General features: G+C 33.0%; 1 protein-coding gene across 1 annotated transcript in view; it reads left to right on the forward strand.

Annotated features, from left to right (window-relative positions):
- Positions 1 to 11,582: 11,582 nt before the first annotated feature.
- The window catches only part of LOC120427089 (uncharacterized), a 292,743-nt gene continuing 283,845 nt past the window's right edge, over positions 11,583 to 20,480 (forward strand). The window contains exon 1 of the mRNA XM_039591941.2: positions 11,583 to 11,823. The gene's annotated coding sequence lies outside the window, so the exon portion shown is untranslated. The remainder of the gene's footprint in view (positions 11,824 to 20,480) is intronic.

Below are 20,480 nucleotides of genomic sequence, written 5' to 3' on the forward strand. Positions count from 1 at the left end.
CCAAAAAAAAAAGGCGCCGGCATTTGAAACTTGAACTCGAAACTGCAACAGTCATGAACCGCGCGAGAAGTGTTTGCGCGTAAAAATGTCACGCTGTTTGACGTTTGAAAGACTGACATTATTCAAAGTGGGGCACTGTTTTCACGATTTTCTTTTGCAAACTTTATAAATACAAAACGATCCCTTGATTTCACTGAAGAGCTTCTTCATTCCGCTCAATTAGGGCTGAATCGATGTTTGAACGCAAAGTGATGGGTACAAAAACAAAGTGTTGAGTGGAAACCGCAAAACATTTGGTATACTCAAGTAAGGGAGCTTTTTTCTCGTTTCGGAGAGGTGTGAGCTAGCAAACAAATCGATTATTTGAGGAGATGTGTATCATTGGAATTAAGGGGTTACATATATGTAAATCAGCAAAAATGTCAGAGGTTGGTTTGAGCACACACTTAAACTTTTTTTCAAAATCTGTTTTCAGGGCATTAAAATATAGATTTTCATCTATTATCAAAACAAATTTGAAGACATTTGGTTGTATCATTGCCGAGATATAGCTATTTGAAGTTAACAGTTTCAAAAAACGGGTGCCACGATATCTCAACACTGCCTTGACCAAATCTGCTCAAAATTTTGGTGAAGACTCGTTAAACAGGTCCCGTGTGCATGACGAAGGCCGATTCTCAAAAAAAAAATGTTTTGAAAAAAGATAAAAATATTTTTGTGTTTTTCATATAAAAAATCGTCAGTTTTTGATTTTTGTATTTTTTTAAAAAGCAAAATTTCAAAATCGGGCTTCGTCATGCACACGGGATATGTCTTGAGAGTCTTCATCTCAAATTTCAGCCAAATTGGTCCATCCAATCTCGAGATATCGTGGCACCCGTATATCAACTCGGTGTTTCGAGAAAAACGCTCAGAAAGTTTGACAGTCCGCTTTGCGCACGGCAAAATGATGAGCTTAAAATCGTCCCTAACTCAGTTTAATCATGGAATATCTTCATGAAAGTTTCAGAAGTGATTAAAAATCATGTTTATAGTGGATTCAATAAATTTTCTGTAATCACAATTTTGTGATTTTCTACATGTATGTAACCCCTTAATGATCACGAGATGGTTAGCACAATCAATGAGGTGGTTTTTACTGTGCTTCAATTATATTGTGGCAAAGCAAATTGGATAGCATTTTTGCTGATTTTTAAATTTATAAGATCAATTAGCTTTTAATTTACTTCTTTTATTGAAACTTAGTTTGAATAAATTTGGATACTATTTTATTTAAAAATCACATCTAAATGAACAATTTAAAATGTAATAGAAATTAACTGACATTCCCACAATATTTCAAGGTAAGCAATTGACTTTTGGGATAAAATATTCACACCACCATCACAATGTCCCCTAAAACCACCCCACGATGAAATTCTCACCTCACCAACAAATGGCACGCTTAAACATGCAAATTCTCCCACTTTCGTGAGTCTAACCTTCACCATCATCTCTCAATCAACCACCAAACCTCTGCGGAGCCAGGCTCCGGTGCAATGTTTAAACAACTGAAAGCTCTAATGCTTATGTTTTGGCAGCAGGGTGCAGCTCAAAAAGCCGTGCCCAAATGTGCCAAATATTTAGCCTCCAATTGAATAGTAAACAGACACACTAGCGCGGCTTTAAACTAGGCTCCTCGATTTCTAGATGAATGGAATTTTGAACAGTTGAAGATGAATAGCTGGAGTTGGATGTGATTATGTCATGTTGGGCAACGCGTCACAGTCACGGAGCAGGTTCCGAAATGGCAAATTGTGAACTAATTTGATGATATACATATTGGAGGGATTATGTAAATAAACTCAGAAATCATGCAGTAAAAGGGAGGGATGGCTAATTTATGGCCTAACGATCCTATTATTTTCCACAAATTTATGGTTTTTATGTTTCGTTTTGAGAGTAGGTTGTCGTTAAAATTAAAAATCATTAAAGTTAATTAAGATTATTTTAAATATTCATGAAAAAACACGACTCTTTCTGCAAAATTAAAAAAAAACTATTTAATTTTCCTGAAATCAATTTTAAAAACTGAGGAAAACTCCTCACACTTTGAGGTAAACCAACCATACATTTTCCATGTCTTCACGAGATGTTTTTCGTCGACAGAAGCCAATGTCTCAGTGATGATTATGCTGGGCGATGATGGCGTGGAAAGGAGACCCTTGTTAGAGAAAGTGGTAAAGTCGTTCGGCTGAGGGGATGATTTTTAATTACACACTTGATGCGCATACACACACGCACGTGGTGGGCACACATGCACAATAGGGGTGTCGAAATTTGGAAACGGGGCTAATTTCACCCTTTCGTAGGCAAACAAATAAACACTCACGCACACAAACATACACACACGCGCGCTTATCCAAGTTTGGATCGTGAAGGCAATTTAATGCGTTTAGTGGGGTAAATTTTTGGTGGCGTTCGCCGTTTGGGATTGGCCAATTTGGCACGGTTGATGGTGGCAGGAAATTTGGATTAAAATCAAAGCAGCACGTAGTGATCTGAAAATGATAAATATTTGTTTGCTGAATTGATTTTGATTTTTTTTTTTTGAAAAAAACAGTGGTCCAAGGCCATCGCTTCTATTTTAGAAGTTTTTTTTAGTAAAAAACAACTTGTTACTTGTTTACATTACTTTTAAAAATTTGAATTTTTGTGCAATGTTGTTAATTTGTTATTTTGATCTTCTGCACGAGAAAAATATCAATCTGTTAGTTATGAATGTTCCTGAAACTTCAAGAAATAAATTGTTCATTGTGTTACTGGGCTACCTTCAATCCTTGGCCCAATTTTCATTTCATAATAAGAGTCGTAAAGTATTATGCTAGGGGATATAAACCTATTTCTACTATCGGCTTAGCAGACCATTGATCATGAATTACAGCTTTTATAAAGTGTTTTTGAATATTAAACAGTAATAAATAGCTCAAACAAAAGTGAGCAAGCAACATTTTTAGTGTAGCTGAAAATGTTGTTTGAGTTAAACCAGCATCCGGCTAAATAACCTTATAATAATGAATCAAAAAAAAGTTTTTTGAATACCCGGGAAGACGGTAATAACAAAATTCATGCCATTTCAATAACAAATACTGTTAAAATAACAAAAAGTGTTATGGAATCTTCTTGAAAAATCAATTTTTGCATAAGGATTTAATAACAGTTTATGTTATCATAACAAAATTTGTTATTGGTCTGATATTGGTTGAACGCCAAAACAACTTTGGAATAACATTTTTTGTTATGGAAGAATAACTCCAACTGTTATTGGGAAGATCGGATTAGTTGTTAAAATAATAAAAATTAATAACATAGATTTGTTCGTAGAATCATGTAAAATGTTATAACAAAAAAATCATAACGACGAATAACAAATCTTGTTATAAATAACATAAAATGTTATTTGCCTAGTATTTTCAAATATCAAAAACGTAACTTAATCCACCTTTTGGTGGTTGGTGCCTTCCTCACAACCATAAAGTGAATACACTACACAGCCTCAAAAAGTGTATTAAAATACTAAAGTACATATAACTTTTGATAGGGTTATCAGATCTTCAATCTTTTGGGCTCGTTGTAAAGGTCTTTTGATTACCTATCCAACGACGGGTCGCATGAAAGACCCGAACAACATTTTCATCAAAATATTTGAGATCCGGCCTCAAAAAGGTGTATGAACTTTTGATAGAGTTGTCAGATCTTCAATCTTTTGAACGCGTTGGAAAATCTTTGAAATACCTTTCTAGCTATATGTAGCATGCTATGTTTTCTTACAAAAACCACCCTTTTTAACAATCTTACAAAGTTCAGCTAAAACCCGGGCAGACGGTAATAACAAAATTCATGCCATTTCAATAACAAATACTTTTAAAATAATCCAATCCATTTTTGCATAAGAGTTCAATAACATTTTATAATATCATAACAAAATCTGTTATTGGTCTGATATTGATTGAAAGCCAAAACAACTTTAGAATATCATTTTTTGTTATGGAAGCATACCTCAAAATGTTATTGGGATGATCGGATTAGTTGTTAAAATAACAAAAAATAATAACAAAGATTTGTTCGAAGAATAACTAAAAATATTATTGGTCTGTTATTACAATAACAATCCAATAACGAAAAAATCATAACGACGAATAACAAATCTTGTTATAAATAACATAAAATGTTATTGGCCTAGTATTTTCAAATATCAAAAAATGTTATTCCCACGTTATTTCCGTCTGCTCGGGAATCGTTTTTTTAGCATAACTTATGAGGTACTTTTCTAAACTTCACAATATTAACTAGGGTCTTGTGGGAGCCAAAGACGGATCGAATGAGACCAAAACAGTCCAAATCGGTTCGGCCATTCCGGAGATAATCGTGTGCATATTTTTCGGTGCACGGACTCACATCCAGACACACGCACAGACATTTGTTCAGAATTTGATTCTGAGTCGATAGGTATACGTGAAGGTGGGTCTACAAGGTCGAATTAAGAATTTCATTTTTCGAGTGATTTTATAGCCTTTCCTCATTGAGGTGAGGAAGGCAAAAATGTTATTCCCAAGTTATTTCCGTCTGCTCGGGTAGAGATAAATTGCAAAAGTGACGAGAATAGGTCGAAAAGCTTAGTGTGAAGTAAAAAGGGTTTATTTCTCCAAGGGTAAAATTGGAAGATAACAAATATTTTAATATATTTTGAGGTAATTACAAAGTTGATTGGAAATTTTGTTACTAAAGTGTACAAAATTGATTTGCTATTCAGCATGTTTCTATCATTGGAAATCATTTTCTAATACTGTAAACTGTGTTGACATTGATAGAATTTCATTTTAATTTTGAAAACTATTCAAACGGTAATTCCTGTCTTAAAATTAATATTTTATGAACATGTACTGGGGTAAGCTATAGAATGTCCATATAATTTTTTTTCAAAAAAGTTTTTTTAATTGTTTAAAAATATAGTTTCACTGAAAGTTGTCATTGCAAAAATGGGCTGACATTGATAGTCATTGTGTTTCCTACAAATTTTAGCCTAATGAGTTCATGACAATTTATAAGGTATTTTGTAATGTTTCACTCCAAAATCATACGATAGAATAAAATAAAATTGTTTTACCAACAATTTTTTTCATCTGATATTTAGGGAAATTTTTGAGGAACGAAAACATTAAATTGGGAAACGAAAACATGAATTATTTTTTTCAATGGTCTTAAGTAAATTTGAAATTGATTAATTAAAATGTTTACATACTTTAAGTAAAACAAAAAAAATACTATTTTTTTTTTTTGCGCCAGAACCAATGTTGTAACACGAATTAAAAAAAAATGCATATTTCTAAGAATTCGTTACTTTAAAATGCATTTAAATTTGACTATATTTTTGAATTTTGTATCCGAGTCATTCTCTACTAACTCACACAGCAGTTGCCCTGACCCATCTTCAATTTTTGAGAAACTTTGCTCTTAAAGGTAATTTTGGTCTCTGGATTTGATGGTTCATTAAAAATTCCAAAAAACACGTATTTTTCATTCACTTAAAAAAAAGTTTCAAAATAGTTGCCATTTCATTTTACTCAACTATAAAAAATCGTGAGATATGCCATTTTATGGAAATTTTAATGTTCTTTTAGAATCTGCAAAAACCCAGAAGGGTCATGTTTCATTCAGAACAAAAAATTTCATTTAAAAATTACGTGTTTTTTGTAATATTTGATGTTTATTTTTTAGAGTGCAAAAATGTTCTACAAAGTTGTAGAAAAAAAATTTATGATTTGAACTATTTTTGTCCAGTTTTTTTTTTTTTTTGGCTTACCCCTTAAACTCAATCGTGTGCTTTAGAAAGTATTTTTTTCGGAAAGTTCAGTAAATTATACATGGGAATGACCCATTGGACCCTTGCTGTGAGTCGAGCATTGCCAAAATCAGACATTTAAAAAAAAAATCTTCTATGATGAGCGGTAGCATTTGGCTTGTTTTTTTTTTTTAAATCCCCATAAACAAGCAGTGCACGAGCCATAAAAATCGTCCAAAGGGTCATTTTTATGTAAAATGTACTAAACTTTACGAAAAAAAATACACGAATGAGTTTTAACGGCTGAAAATTCGAAAAACTGGGAAAACACGTAATTTAAAAATGATTTTTTTTGTTCTAAAGGAAAAAATGACCCTTGTGAAATATTTCAGATTCGGAAAGTACATTTAATATCTCATAAACATGTAATTTTCAATTTGTGACAGTTGAGTCACAGGAAATTTTTTATCTGGCGTCCAATTTTATGCTAAAGTCCTTTTGACACGAAATTTTTATCTTTTCACGGTTATGAGCTACAAATCACTGAAAAACGTGTCTTATTAAAACTCCCGAAAAATTAAAGAGGTCATACCACCCCATCGTCACGAGATATCGAAAAATGGACCCCGGATTCGTGATCAGAGACCAAAATTACACCTATTTCTTGAGATACTTTGAAAACTTCTCTAACAAGCTCAGTATGTTACCTTACCATTTCGTTTGTATTGAATTCGTATTTTTATTTTGCAAAACAAATCTTCAACGAATCAATGCAATGTCACCCCAGCTGTCAATGTCACACTGGTTTACGGTACACTTTATGTCCACAGGTTATTGGGTCATTGATCTTCAGTAATAATTGCCACATTTAAAATTAAATTACTGTACCGTGCATCTTCAAAAAAGAACAAAACGTAAAGCAGCAAACATCCAGCTCAAAAACCTGTTTTCCTTCGACACAAAAATTGTTCTAATCAAGCTTCGGCATCGCAAATATTTGCTCCAAATAACAATCATTAAGTTTCAATCACCTTTTCTGCATATTCATGAGAAAAATGCAGCCAAAAACTGCAACCCACCAAAAAACCCGGCAAAACATCCCATTCTCGCCACAAAAACTGATTCTCAACTGACTTAAATGCTCCCATTTAAAGCTTCCCGAAGCGGGCTCGGCCCTATAATTATGTAACGCTGCCTTTTTTTCGGAGGAACCACTTTTAATGCCCTGCACGAGCTACTCCACCGAACAATCAATTAATGTTACGGGATTCCTCGACCTGTTCGTCTTTCACAACATGTTTTATGCTTTCGGCAGCCGTTCATCGTCACTTCCCTCCGGAGGGATGTTCTCGGCGAAAAAATCAATTTGCCAGCCAGATCGATCTCCGGTGGAAGGATCGACGTCAGAACACGTGATTTTTTTTTCGACATGTGCATGACCGAAGGCAATTATGTTGCGTGTGGAAGATGAGTATACGGTTAAGGATTTCTGCAAGATCTTGTTTTCGCCTTTAGTGTCACGGGTGATTATCTGAAAATTGATGTTTTACTTAGTTGAGCAAGGTACATAAGTTCAACGTAATTCAACTAGAACAAGTTTTCTTGGTAAATACATCAGTAATCAATCTACCCTCATAAGTTGACTAATGAAACCACTTACAACATTCCAGCCTCCTAAAAAATGCAAAACTATTTCATAAAAACCACCTGTCACCTAGCAAAAGCCCCTCAACCCACGTGACTGCAAATCGTCTCAATGATTGATTTGCCTCACATTTTGCGCAAAAAAATAAAGTTTAAACCACCCGAAAAAACTTAACAGCCAACACAGACCATAATTCATGTCGGCAGCATGCGACGAAGAGCAGCCGAAAGTCATCAGAGCTCACAACTGTTAACTTATCTTTTACACCATCACCTAAATCAACCGACCATTACCCTGTTTCATTTATCTGCGAGTCTAGTCTGCGTGAACCACCACTCGCCTGCGTCACCCAGTTCTGCTGCGGAGCTTTTCTTTTGATACAGCTAAAGTTTTTGTTCATTTATGAGTCGACGAGTTTGATCGAGCTGAAACTAAAACTGAGAGTGAGTTGCCTGAACGTGTTCATGAGTTTTGGTGTATTTTGACTTGGTTTTGATGAATACAACCTGAAGAACTTGTTCATAAAAAAATCTCAATATGTATGATCATCTCAATTTTTGATAATATGTACATTGAAAAGGAACTTTTTGATGGTTGTACAATGTTCATTATGATGAGGACTGTTCTGGTGTTTTTAATTTATCAGATTTTTGAAAATCTAAAAGAAATCGCATGAAGGACAGGCGCTCAAAAGAAACAATCAATTCAAAAATTTGAATGTTTATTCAAATTCTTGACAATAATAAAACTTCATGAGGCTAATTTCCCAATCCAATCAACTTAGTCTTTTAAGAAAATTTGCAGGAAGTGACTAAAAAATTATTATTTGATTTTGCATTACTGTTTTTTTTTTTAAATTTTGTGTGGCAATATTTTTTATTTTTTTAAGCAAATATAACCAAATAAAAAAAAACAATACCAGTTTTTACTCCAATTCAAACTTCCTTGTTTAGTCCTCAAAACTAACAAAAAAATCAAAAATAGAAAAAAAGTCCTAAAAGTTAATAAATTTTAAGAAACCTCGAATACTGAAAAAAAATAAATTGATTTCTCTGCCAAAAGACTGAAAGCCAAGCAACAACAACCAGAAATTGTAGAAAAAAAATCGAATGATTAAGTACTGATGAAGAATCCAATGAAAAAATATTTTTTTGTTTTGTCCTAATCATAACTTACAATTTTTCCCAAGCCACCATAGCCTTTTTGAGGGGCGCAACATCCTAAGCTGAAAAGATGATTTTTTTTGTTCCTTAAAAGATTTAAAGTATTTCAAAACACTATTTTGAGAATTCATCTTTTAGCGAAAAAAACTTAAATAAAATTAGAGGGCATTACCAAATTATACACAATTTTACAAAATTTTACCATATAATACAAAATTATACAAACATATGCAAAACTATACAAAATTATACAAAATTATACAAAATTATACAAAATTATACAAAATTATACAAAATTATACAAAATTATACAAAATTATACAAAATTATACAAAATTAATCAAAACTATACAAAATTAATCAAAATTTATAAAATTAAACAAAATAAAACAAAACTATACAAAATTATGCAAAATTATACAAAATTATACAAAATTATTCAAAATTTTACAAAATTTTACAAAATTATACAAAATTATACAAAATTATTCAAAACAATACAAAATTAAACAAAATTATAAAAAATTCTACAAAATTTTACAAAATGATACAAAATTATACAAAATTATTCAAAGAAAATCAAAATTATACAACAATATACAAAATTATACAAAATTATACAAAATTATACAAAATTATACAAAATTATACAAAATTATACAAAATTATACAAAATTTTACAAAATTCTTTTAAATTATACAAAATTATACAAAATTATACAAAATTAAACGAAATTAAACAAAATTATACAGAATTACACGAAATTATACATAATTATACAAAATTTAACAAAATTAAACAAAATTAAACAAAATTATACAAAATTATACAAATAATACAAAATTTTACTGTATTATACCAAATTATACAAACATATGCAAAATTATACAAAATTATACAAAATTATACAAAATTATACAAAATTATACAAAATTATACAAAATTATACAAAATTATACAAAATTATACAAAATTATACAAAATTATACAAAATTATACAAAATTATACAAAATTATACAAAATTATACAAAATTAATCAAAACTATACAAAATTGATCAAAATTTAGAAAATTAAACAAAATAAAACAAAACTATACAAAATTATGCAAAATTATACAAAATTATACAAAATTATTCAAAATTTTACAAAATTTTACAAAATTATACAAAATTATACAAAATTATACAAAATTATTCAAAACAATACAAAATTAAACAAAATTATAAAAAATTCTACAAAATTTTACAAAATGATACAAAATTATACAAAATTATTCAAAGAAAATCAAAATTATACAAAATTATACAACAATATGCAAAATTATACAAAATTATACAAAATTATACAAAATTTTACAAAATTCTTTTAAATTATACAAAATTATACAAAATTATACAAAATTATACAAAATTATACAAAATTAAACGAAATTAAACAAAATTATACAGAATTACACGAAATTATACATAATTATACAAAATTTAACAAAATTAAACAAAATTATACAAATAATAAAAAAAATTTATTGTATTATACCAAATTATACAAACATATGCAAAATTATACAAAATCATACAAAATTATACAAAATTCTACGAAATTCTACAAAATTCTACAAAATTCTACAAAATTCTACAACATTCTACAAAATTCTACAAAATTTTACAAAATTCTACAAAATAATTAGAAATTTTGCCAAATTCTACAAAGTTCTACAAAATTAATCAAAATTATAGAAAATATGCAACATTATACAAAATTATATAAAATTATACAAAATTTTACAAAATTATACAAAATTGTACAAAATTATTCAAAATTATATAAAATTATCAAAATTTTACAAAATTAAACAAAATTAAACAAAATTATACAAAATTCTTCAAAATTAAACAAAATTCTTCAAAATTATAGAAAATTTTACAAAATTGTACAAAATGATACAAAATTATACAAAATTATACAAAATTATATAAAATTAAACAAAATTTTACAAAATGATACAAAATTATACAAAATTATTCAAATGCTGTTGATAAGGGAAACATCATTTGATCGTTGAAGCGTGTGACCGGTTGTGCTGATGGGATATTATGGTCCTGTTCAGCAACGGAGAAGGACAACCATGGGTGGTCTCTCATGCTCATGCTTAAAATTATACAAAATTATTCAAAATTATACAAAAAAAAAAAAAAAAACAAAAAGTTCGTTTTTTGTATTTTTATTTTTTTAAGGCGATAAAAGGGATTTTTGAGCCATACAGAATTACGAGTGTACATTGTGACGCCGAGTAATGAGTATATAGAATAAAATATTATTTTTTAAGGTTCTGGGATATAAAATAAGGCTCATTTTAAAAGTATGTCTTGTTTTTGAAAACTGAAAAAAATGAAACGATGAGAAAATCTCCTGAATGTTTTATTTTTAATGCTCAACTTTTCACACAATTTTTTTTTGTTTCTTTTTGTGGCTGCATCTCAGGCACGAAAATTAGAATCTTTTAAAATTTTAAGTGACTGAAATAAATTATAAATATAATATAATTTTTTTTTTTCAAATTAGTTGTTACAAAAAGATTTTTTAAATCGTTCCAAAATATAACGCCAGAAAAGTGTTGAAAAGTTTTATGTTTGAGAAGGTAATGACTCATTATTAATGAGGAACATTGAAATTCCTTGGTTGTTGGAGGACTGTATAGCATAATACAGTCCTCCAATAACCAAGAAATATCGACGTTCCTTTGCCTCCTTTTCAATCAAACAACTCCCCAAGCCTACTAACTCCAAACACTCCAACTCCGTCGACTCTGCGTGCTCCGTTGATCGACAAATTCATCCCTCATTCACCACTAAGGCGCGAAGTGAGAGTAGTACAGCCAAACCTTGAGTGCAACCAACCACCACAATGGCTTCGCGCACCTCTCGCCACTCGACCGTGCTTTATTCCGCTATCGAACACGCGCGCGCCAAGAGTGCCGCCGTCGGGAGCTTCCACTACTCGTAGTGTTGTACCTCTAGTATACCTAGTAGAATTCGTCGTTCGTTGGTTTGTTCGTCTACGCGGGGTTCGCGGTGCTGTCTCTTTCGTGTTTGCCGTGTTGTTCCCGATCGGTGGCGGTGCTGCTGCTGCTGCATTCTTCGTCTCTTGGGACGATCTCTCGGGCGTCGTGTGTTCTGATCTACTTCTACTTGGTTGGTGTACAAAGTGTTCTAAGTGAAAGTTCTTATAATTTGAAAAGTAACAGTATCGACTACAGTTCAAGAAGTGGCTGCTCCGCTTCAGTGATCTTATCAGCAAGTTGAGGGTCTGGTACTGTGACCTTCAAAAACGTGGAAACAAAGCGTTAACCTGGTTGGACAGGTTGGACCACGGGTTTGACAAACAGGAAGGACGACCAGTATTTATTGCGATCGTCAGGGTGTGTGTGTGCTAGTGTGGTGGCTGGTTTTTTTTTTTAGTTGGTGTGACCAACTTCGCACAACAAGAACAAGAAGAAAGAATGCCGCTCTGAAGAGCTCTGGTTTTGTGAACGCGAAGGGGGTTGGAAAAGTGACAAGAAGAACACGACTGACTATCCAAGTCTGCTCGAGCATCGAAGACCGGTTGTTAGTCATCAAGGAATCGAACGCGAAAAAAATAAAAGTTTTGCACAGAAGAAGAGTGACTGATACGAGCGTGAAGGATATCTGGTTGGTTGGATGAGTGGACAAAACGGCCATCATAAAAGTAGGAGGAAATAGCGCACAATTCGGCGACGCCGACGCCGCCGGTTTAGATCGCGGAAAATATAATTAGGCCAGGGACATCAAAGGCGAGTGTGTTTGCGGAAGTCTAGGCCGAGGATGCGCGATAACATCGAGTGAAGGGGAAGTCTTCTTCAGACACGAGGTGAATGAATGGACTTGAAGGTAAATTATTTCTGATGGGTTATGCTATTTCTCTTTATTCTTGTCTTACCGTGCTTCAAAAACTGTTCCATTTAAATTTTTAACTTTTTATTGTAGTTTTTTTTATAACCTGATACTTGCATGTGCGCCTAAAAAATTTAGCTCAGTTTAATCCATTACCGTCCTTACACCCACTTGGAGAATATTTGAAATGTTCTAGCAAATTAAAAATGCAAATGATAAAGTAAAATTAATGAGATAATTACAACAACATGTTGAACAACAGTTTGAATAACCATTGTGTGAATAGTTTCAGTCAGACGTTTTGAAATTAAAACTGTTGAGCGTTTTTTTTTTACGAAATCGCAAGATTTCACACCGTTTTATTTTTTGTATTTTTTGATTTCGCTCAAACTTTTTGTGGGCGGGGGTGACAATTTACCAGAAACTGATGGAAATTTACCAATTCCTTCTGAATGTTCAGTAGAGTGGTCCAAATCCGGGCTTGAAATCGAAGATTGACCCATCACAAGGCTAAATTTCAAATTTGAGCTCATTTTGACCACGGGAATCCCTTCCACTGAAATCAATTTAAAATGCATTCCCCTGCATTTAGAATCATTTTTAGCATGAAAATTTTCGATGTTTAGCATCGTAAAAATTTTTTTTTGTTAAATTTTTTGTTTTCGTCAAAACTTACATTTTATGATAACTAGTGATTGCAGAACAGCTGAACTAGTGTAAAATGCATTTTAAAACACTTTTTCCATGCAAATGTTTGAACTATGGCTTGTTATTTGAATACTTATATTTTTTTATTTCTCCCCACGATTTTTCTCAAATGACGAATGAGCTCAAGTTTGGAATTTAGCCTAGTGATGGGTCAATCTTTGATTTCAAAGATTAGCCCCAAGAAAGTCCGGATTTGGACCACCCTAATGAACATTCAAGAATTTCATGAAATTTCGCGAAAATGGCCGTATACAAATTCTCAAGCCATAGAGAAGGCCCCCAACAAATTTGAGCCGAATAAAAAAATACTAATAATTGAAGAATTTGATGCAGTTTTTAGGTTTTTTTTTCAAAAATGTTATTTTTTAATCTCTGTTAATTACTCAGCTTTTATTTGAAGACATGCCATTTTAAGAGAAGTGTACTTTCCTAATCTGCAATAACGTATTTTTTCAATCATTTAAATTAAATTGTGTGAATATCAAAAGCATATAAATTAAAGAATAAAATCAATCAATTTTAAATGCTAGAGATACTGCAAAAAATCCTTGTCATGAACTCTATTATTTTAAAGAGAAGCATTCTGCAGTCAATACAGATCCAAATTCTTTGTAGAATTAGTGACAATTAGAAGCAAAGTGTTTTTTTTTTAAAGATCTTAAAATTCATTTAAAAATGCAACGCAATCGATTTATAATAATTTACTTTTTTCCAATTTTGCTTTGCATTTGATTTATATTTTTTCATAATTAATTAATGTAACAGCCCACTTAACGATGCGCATCAACCAGACTTTTTCACCAAGATATTTGTTACAGATTTTTTAATATTTTCAAAACTATGGGAACAATAGATATAATTTTACATTCATCCCCTAAACTGCCCATGTTCGCATATATGTCCCATATGCAAAAACAGCAAGCTGAGAAAAACGCATTTAAAGTTTGTCCTATATGTTTATCCTGTTATGTTTTTGCGAAAAAAAAAACTGGATTTCTTCCTGATTTCTAGAACAAAGTACTTGATGTTATAGGCTCTTTTGAAAGAGCTCACGATTTTGAACCAAACTGCATCAAAAACTCGAAATCGGTTTTTTTTTTATTTTATTTTTTGAAAAAGTGGAGTTTTCTTCTAAATTGGAAATAATTATGCCAAAGTTTCTTTCACTATGATGGCAAGTAGAAGTGTTTACTGGAAGAAACTTGGCGTTTGTAGCAGTAAAAGTCGGTTCTGAAGTGATACCGCAAGGCAGCCGAGAGCATCCATGGCTTGTGGCCATGGAGAGTAATATCCCTGTGGTTCCGGTCCCGCTTCGATCATCGTAACCAGAAATCTAAGAAGGTGCTTCTGGTCAACTGGCTGAAACGTCGACGTCGTCGCTGCAGATTCTATGAGATGATGATCGTGACATCTTCAAATCAAGTCGGAAGTAGGCAGCTCATCTGTTTGAAGATCTGAAGATTTGAAAAATTCTTGAAGATTGGGATTTAAGGATACCAGATTTGGTGAACCCGTTTCTTTATTAATACAAATATTCTTTCACTTATATACTTAGCCTACACACACGCCACTAAAGTCAATCCACGCCAATATAACTAAATACGCGGTAGGGTACTACCCTGGTCGTTCGCTGTGAGTGTTCGATTGCCGGCACTCTGTTGAAGGTTCGGCTATGGGTAGTATGCTTATCGTAACGGTTAAACAAGGGCGTCTGTGTGATGTGTCCCTACACCCGTTACAAATTTCCGTTGCTTTGGGGATGGGATGGGAAAATTCTTTTGATTTAAGCACTGGTATTTGTAACAACAAAATTCGTACAAAAAATTTTATGTACGTGGGTGTACAGATTACTGAACATAAGATGACGAACTGTTTGATCAAGCGAACACATGTGAACTGGACCAAGCTGCCGGCGGGTATGAGAATTATTCATTCATTCATTCATTCATTCAACTGCATCAAAAACTCGAAATCGATGAAAATGCATATGGGACATTTATGCGATCAGGGGCAGTAAAGTACTGTCTACTAAGCGATTTACAACCAAATTTGTTTATTTTTACAATCAGATTGTTGCAGGATTGGTACGGACCCAGTTTGTCAATTTTGGAATAAGAAGACAACAACTATCTTTGTTGCTGTGCATCGTTAAGTCCATAAATTTAATGCCTTCAAAGAATCAAAATTAAAACACTTCTAATTTCATGCCTTGTTTTTTATATTTTTGAAGTAAATTACGATTACCTTTTAACTGTTTACAGAAAAAAAAAGTTCTCAGCAATAATTATTTTTGTTTCAATTTGACTTTTGTAGCAATTTTGAGAATCTAAATAACTCAAAAAATTACATAAATTTCTTAATTGGAACAGCATTTGATAAACAAAATCAGCAGATGGATGTAAAGCAAAGCAATCCACTTTAACGACCCCCAGGTCTTTTGTGGTCTCTGTTGCAAGTTTCTGCTCATTTCTAGGCGTCCGAAGGTTATGTGTAGTGAGACACCCTTAAGCAAATGGACCGACGTTTTACTTCCCCATCCGATAGAAGGCATGGGCATGAAGTACATTCTTGAAAAATCAACTAAATGTTCACTTCTTCAATACACTGTTAGGTGACTGAACCTTCTCTCAAATTAAATTGAAAAAAAAAACATTAGTTTTACTTGCTTTTTCTGATAAAAAAAAAAAAAAACAATTACACAACATAAATAGCATCTAAATTTGTCTTGCAACAAATCTTCATGGCCATATCAACAAACAGCTTTATTACTTAATAAAAACCTTAAAATCGGAAAACATCAATTATTTCAACCATTTCATCGCTACAAATACAAATTCGTTAACATACGTTTCATTCCACCCGCTATGTTTGTTTAACCTATTGAAAACACATTGTTAGCAAACTAATCGATTTGCAATAACCCATGTCAAACAGCATAGCCTTAAAATGTACAAGCTTGCTTGCTATTGAAATCCAACCAAATCCGACCTAGCCCAACCGTGGGGCTGGGGGCTGCACCTGTCAAGCAAATTGCACATAACTACACCTTCCCTTCAAATATATTCGTCGGCTTGTTTTACAAAAACCAACATTCGCAGACTATTTAGCAGCCATCAGGTTGTGGGGTGGTGGTGGAACATCGTGCGTTATTAAATTTTAACAAACAAAAAAAAAGTGCCTACCCACTTGCCAACCCTACGTGCATGCAGAAATGGCGCGCAATCGACGACGACGGATCGATGGCTTTGTCTAATGCTGCGTGGGCGGTTGCTGCCGATCGACGACCACCAGGCCATATTTACCCCCATTGCCCATAACGTTCTGATTTCACTATTCACGTACCGGTGAACGAACGAACAAAAAAAAAATCGAAACTTCCCTTGGCTGTGACGTGTTTGCTTGCCAAATCTAAATGAAAAGTTTTGCAAACTCTTCAACCTTAAGGGGTGGCATTTAGTTCAACTCATTTTTTGGTCTTTGGTAAAACCATGGGTTTTGCGCTAGATATCTCAACAATTAATTTCCGAAAATCACTTTTGAATAATTCCTGAATTTTCAATTCCTTGATCCCAGCTAGTACGTAACCCCTTTTTGAAGCTTTTCGCCGCCTTTGGTGGCGGCAGCCGTGTGGCACAAATCAATCAATTAGCCTCTCAAAACAGCCCCCCATATAGGTATGCGTTCACCACCGCCGTGATTGCCCCATCGTTGCGCCGCAAAGCAGAAGCTTTCATATGCGCGAAAAGAGACTTGAACGAGGCGACGAACCTCCGCTCGTTTGTTGTGGAAATTTGATCGAATTCGACGCGGGGGTCTTAAAGAGTCTCGCCACAAAGAAAAGATTGTGTGTGTTTTTTTGTGTTGCTTAGAATAACAACCTTTTTGTTTCATTTCGGTTTCATTAATTGAAACATTCCAAATAAAGAACGTTTTAAACTTCCTCAAACTTCACAGCTCCAATTGGCTCCAGTTATCATCGCCTGTCAAGGTCGCTTTGGGGCGCGCTCCAAGCTACTTAGTATGAAGTCGAATTCGCTTCCGAAGCGGTTAATTAAAGAATCGTTGATCGCTTAACAGACCATTAAATTTTTCGAGTTGGTCATGTGACGTGCTTAGTGGAACAAACTGGATAAAAAAACACAAGAATTTAAACTGGAGCAAAAAACCCAACAAGCAGGTTTCCTATCACACGATACTTTAGAAGTCACTGTTAATCAATCGCTGCGCCTGCAGGCTGGGCTTGTCTGATTTTCAGATCGCTCTCTGGGTTGGGCCATGAATCTGCTTAACCAATCTACCCGCCGCCAGTTGCGCACTATAAAAGGCTTGTTACTGACAAACTACACACAAAAAACCTGATCTTTTTCCAAGAACCGCAACTCGTCACAAAGCGCGGTCACCGTTGATTCGGCTTCACGCCTAGAGTTGATTCGATGACCCTGGTCGTCGTCATCGCAGACCTCTCATAACTAGCGTGGCTGGTCAACAATTATAATGCATGCGATGCGATGCGCGTAGCAGCTACTCCGATTAAAAACGTGGAACGGAAGTTCGTCGAAGAACCAAGTTGGAACTGTGGCGGTCAGTTTCACCCCACGGCGGTGACCTTCGCAGGCGGTCTTCGCAGAACGCAGATGAAGAAAAAACAATAATTTATTATCGCCTGGTCACCTCTGGGGGATCGGGTAAACTTACGCACACTGAGGAGACCCCGTTGGCGACCCCGACGTCCGTTAATTTACGAGATGGGGTTTCGATCGAAAGAGATTTTGACCCCACGCGGTCAGCGCCGTGCGATGGGTTTAATTAGGTGACCTTTGGGAGTATCAAGGTTGAGCAGGCCTTCGGGGTGATTGAATGGAGTTTGAGGGGCAATTCTTTCGGATATCAAACTATTTGTTTTTTTTTTTTTTTTTTTTTTGTAATTTGGGATGAAGTTTCCAATGTAAGCTAACGTGAATAAGAATACTTAAAAATAAAAATTATGCAATAAAAACACTTGAAATAACTGCTTCATTAAAAAAAATCATTCCTTTTTCAAAAATATAATGTTATGATGAAAATTTGCCTATACGGCAATTCCATTTAAAAAGAACAAAACCGAAAAAAAGTTCTCCGATCGGGCTCAAAACTTTTCTTGGGTTTCTGGCCAAATAATTAGACCCATTGTTTTTTTTTTTTTTTTTGTTTGGCCATAAGGAGCCGTGCTATGATAGTCATGAAATTGGCATTTTTTGCAATTGTTTGCAAAAACCACAAAAAAATCATAACTCCAAGCTATTTCAACCAAAATTGGCTGTCTTAGACGCAAATGAAAGGTAATTGGTATGGCTTTCAAGAAAAAAAAAATCAAAGTCTCAAAAATCTAGCCTTTGAAAAAGACGTATGAAAACTCAAAATGGCATTTTGACAGTGTCTGAACATAAGAGCATATGAGCAGATCTCTACGGAATCGGACTTTTTTCTTTAATTTTAATTTTTGTATTTTTTAATCCGGCTGAAACTTTTTTGGTGCCTTCGGTATGCCCAAAGAAGCCATTTTGCATCATTAGTTTGTCCATACAATTTTCCATACAAATTTGGCAGCTGTTCATACAAAAATGATATGTGAAAATTCAAAAATCTGTATCTTTTGAAGGAATTTTTTGATCGAGTTGGTGTCTTGGACAAAGTTGTAAGTATGGATATGGACTACACTGAAAAAAAAAATGCTACACGGTAAAAAAAATTTTGGTGATTTTTTATTTAACTTTTTGTCACTAAAACTTGATTTGCAAAAAAACACTATTTTTATTTTTTTTTATTTTTTGATATGTTTTAGAGGACATAAAATGCCAACTTTTCAGAAATTTCCAGAATGGGCAAAAAATCTTTGACCGAGTTATGATTTTTTGAATCAATACTGATTTTTTCAAAAAATCGAAATATCGGTTTCGAAAAAAATATTTTCAAAAATTTAAAATCAAGACTAACATTTCAAATGGGCGTAATATTGAATGTTTGGCCCGTTTAAAATGTTAGTCTTGATTTTAAATTTTTGAAAATATTTTTTTCGAAAAGATCGGAAAATTTCACGAATGTTTCATGTTTAAACATAGTAAATCGGACCTGTAGTTGCTGAGATATCGACATTAGAAAACGGTGGGTTGTTTGGGTGAGACTTAGAAAACATCAATTTTCCTGTTTTTTAGCCTTTGCATAGCAATATCTCAGCAACTATGGGTCGCATCAACAAAGTTCAATTAAGCAAAATATAGAGAATTTTCTCAGCTTTTCAAAAAAAAAAAAAATTTCAAAGGTGGGCAAACATGGGCACTTATTTTAAAAAATGAAAAACTGCGACTATTTTTAAAAAAGTTACCTTAAAATGGCTATAACTTGAAAACAGTGCACTTTATCAAAATTTCACTAAAGTACTTTTTGATTGCAAATTCGATTTCACATCGAAAAATGAAGTTGAAAAATTTTTGCGACCGATATTTCGATTTTTTGAAAAAATCAGTATTGATTCAAAAAATCATAACTCGGTCAAAGATTTTTTGCCCATTCTGGAAATTTCTGAAAAGTTGGCATTTTATGTCCTCTAAAACATATCAAAAAATGAAAAAAAAATAAAAATAGTGTTTTTTTGCAAATCAAGTTTTAGTGACAAAAAGTTAAATAAAAAATCACCAAAATTTTTTTTACCGTGTATCATTTTTTTTCAGTGTAGTCCATATCCATACCTACAACTTTGTTGAAGACACCAAATCGATCAAAAAATTCCTTCAAAAGATACAGATTTTTGAATTTTCACATATCATTTTTGTATGGACAGCTGCCAAATTTGTATGGAAAATTATATGGACAAACTAATGATGCAAATTGGCTTCTTTGGGCATACCGAAGGCACCAAAAAAGTTTCAGCCGGATTAAAAAATACAAAAAAAATCGAATGACCGAAAACTCAGAGAATTGCTCATATGCCTGAAAATATGTTTATCGAATTTGTCTGAAAATTTAACATAAGATTTCAAAATAATTGAAGGTGTTTACCTGTGCCTAATTGAAGGTGTTGGTTTGAAGTTTTCGCCCTTACCTTTCAAAATTTCAGATATTTCAATATGGGTATCAAATGATCGGAATTTTTTCCTGCATTTTGTTAGTAATACAATTTTCTGTGAAATACTCAAAACTTTCACTCAACCACGATTTTTTTTTAAATACCAAAATTCAGTTTTTTTTTCAAT

Source organism: Culex pipiens, chromosome 3 (genome assembly GCF_016801865.2).
Source record: "Culex pipiens pallens isolate TS chromosome 3, TS_CPP_V2, whole genome shotgun sequence".
Lineage (NCBI taxonomy): Eukaryota > Metazoa > Arthropoda > Insecta > Diptera > Culicidae > Culex > Culex pipiens.